The 2,500-nt window shown below is 39.4% G+C and overlaps 1 protein-coding gene across 1 annotated transcript in view; it reads right to left on the bottom strand.

Annotated features, from left to right (window-relative positions):
- Positions 1–1,720: 1,720 nt before the first annotated feature.
- The window catches only part of tpgs1 (tubulin polyglutamylase complex subunit 1), a 3,208-nt gene continuing 2,428 nt past the window's right edge, over positions 1,721–2,500 (bottom strand). The window contains exon 2 of the mRNA XM_043220650.1: positions 1,721–2,500. This exon is cut by the window's right edge and continues 902 nt beyond it. The gene's annotated coding sequence lies outside the window, so the exon portion shown is untranslated.

The raw sequence follows: 2,500 nt of genomic DNA, 5'->3' as shown, positions 1-2,500 counted from the left end.
TTAATAAATCCAGCTTAAAGTTCCAGTGTGCTTTTGTTTTTGTGCTGCTACAACAAAAATAAAGTGCTGAATCTTACAATAATGTTTGCACACAGATAGCATTTTAACAGGTAATGACCACAATACATGATTCGTTTAATAATTGCATGTGAGATAATGTCACAAGTTAAAACAGTACTGGATCACATGACTCAGTTTCTCATTTTGAGGCTGAATAAATGAAACGCGAGAAAAGGCCCGTGGTTTCACGACAAAACTAAATCAGACACCCAATGTTTAGGATATTAAAACGCTTCTTTAAAACTTTGCACGACAATGTTTCCGCATCAAACGGATTTGTGTTGAGTTAATCGAACAGGACGGACGTTTTAAAGCCAAACAAACCGCGAAACGTCACGACATGGGTTGATGCGTACTCACCGCTGATGTCACTTCCTGCTGGATGACGTCACTTCCTGCAGGGTGACGTCGCAGAGGAAGCGACTTTTGTTTGCTTGAGGAGTTTTTACAAAGGACTCGTAGTCTCGTTAAAGGAATAAGTCGTCCAAAAAATGACGCTCTGAAGTGAATGGGTGCCGTCGGAGGAGCTGATAAAAACACCTCAATACTCCGCAGCGCTCCAGTCCTTCAGCTGAGATGTTTTTAACTAACAGTCCGTCATCCGTGATGAAGCTTGTTGCAGTGAAAAAGCCCCTCGCGTCAGAAACCAGACGCATACAGCTATAAACGCTGCTTGCTCCGAGCAGATTTCTCTCCTGATTCAGAACACGGTCATTACGGATCACACACTCAGCTTTGAGTTTAAAACGTCTTAACGCTGGATTCGTTTTCATCGTGCTGTGGATTACTGTGATGTTTTTATCAGCTGTTTGGGCTCTCAATCTGACGGCACCCATTCACATCCATTGCTGAGACGAACTCTAAACTCTCACCCTACACTCGTCTCCCGGAGGACGCCTGACGCAGCCAGTAACCCAAACCCCTCTGAATTATTGACGCATGGACCCTCATTACTTTTAATGCCACGAGTTCGGGGTCAGAGAGACGTCTTCTGCGTCCAAACCAGCTGGTTCCTCTCCGTCTGTCTGACAAAACCCAACACGCCCAGAGCGAGACGCACACCAGCTGATGACGAAAATCGAAAAGCTGGAGTGCAAACAAACAAACGGGAACATTTTGTGTTTATTTTCTGTTCTGCGTCTGAATCGAATGCAGGTTCATTGGTGTTACTGATCACATGAATCTGTTCAGATTTCCTTCATTGAAGCAGAACGGACACACGCCAGATATGCATTCATGCAATTCACGTTTATCTTTAAATAGCGCCATCAAGACGATTAATCACCATTTTCAATCCTTTTTTTTTTTTATTGCATAATGTATCTATATTTATTTTGTGTATATATAAATACACACACATGCACATATTTTGATTACATCATACATCAATGCATTTAATATATAACTGTAACATCTTTTTCTTAAATATATATATATATATATATATATATATATACGTAATATACGCAGTGCACGATATATATATTATGTATTTTGGATGCAATTAATTAGCACTGTTTTGTTTTAGTTATGCTAAATTAATTTGTAATTAAATGTTAAATTTTAAAAACATGCAAAAAAAAAGCATTTGCCCACCAGTGACATCAAAAAGAAAATTTAAGAAAAAAAAAAATGCAATTAAAAACAAATCCAGGACATGTGAAAGTACTGCGTGTGATTTTAATAAATGTCAGTGATGTTTTCAAATGCACAAGCAAATTTGTAAAGATGAGATATTTCTGTTCGGACTGTAATTATTCACCTAATGAACGTCTTAAAATGTCTCTTTGAGTTCTGTGCAGCAGAAAGAGGAGAAAATGTGTGGTGAACTTCAGAAAGAGGAACCAGAGCGCTTTCAGATATCTAGAACAGAAATACACCACAAACACTTCCTGAACTGAGGCTGACTTCAAGAGATAACATCATGATTTCATGCAGACGAACACATTAGAACAGGGCTGTTTGTTTAGTTTCAATCAATCAATCATTTTTAACAACACAGGTTGCATCAAAGCCCTTTCCTCTTAAACCAAGACACAGTTACTGGAGAAGCTGAGTGATGTTGCTAAAGAGAACATCATTTAGTGTATTTGGTGTAATGTGATGTTTAAGGTGCACTAAACACTTTATTATCAGTTATTGATTCTCCTCTAAGCCCCGCCTCCTGAAGCGAGTCGATCTGTATAAAGCTCATTACGTAAAAGCGAGGTGAGCTCTGATTGGCCAGCTATCCGGCGCGCTGTGATTGGCCGCAAAGTGTTTTGCAGAAATGTTACGTAGCTTTATTTGAGTAAACGTGGGCGGAGTCATGCAAATAAAGGGGGCGTGTCCGAAAGAGTCGTTTAAGGGTCACCGCTTTTATAAACAATACCTCTTTGGTTCTTAAACTTTAGGATCGTTTTAACGCGAGAAAGAAACGCCTGGAAACTGCATTTAAAAC

The sequence above is a fragment of the Puntigrus tetrazona genome, chromosome 2 (genome assembly GCF_018831695.1).
Source record: "Puntigrus tetrazona isolate hp1 chromosome 2, ASM1883169v1, whole genome shotgun sequence".
In the NCBI taxonomy this organism is placed as follows: Eukaryota; Metazoa; Chordata; class Actinopteri; order Cypriniformes; family Cyprinidae; genus Puntigrus; species Puntigrus tetrazona.
Note: the sequence above shows the minus strand (reverse complement) of the source record. Positions and strands in the feature narration are given on the sequence as shown.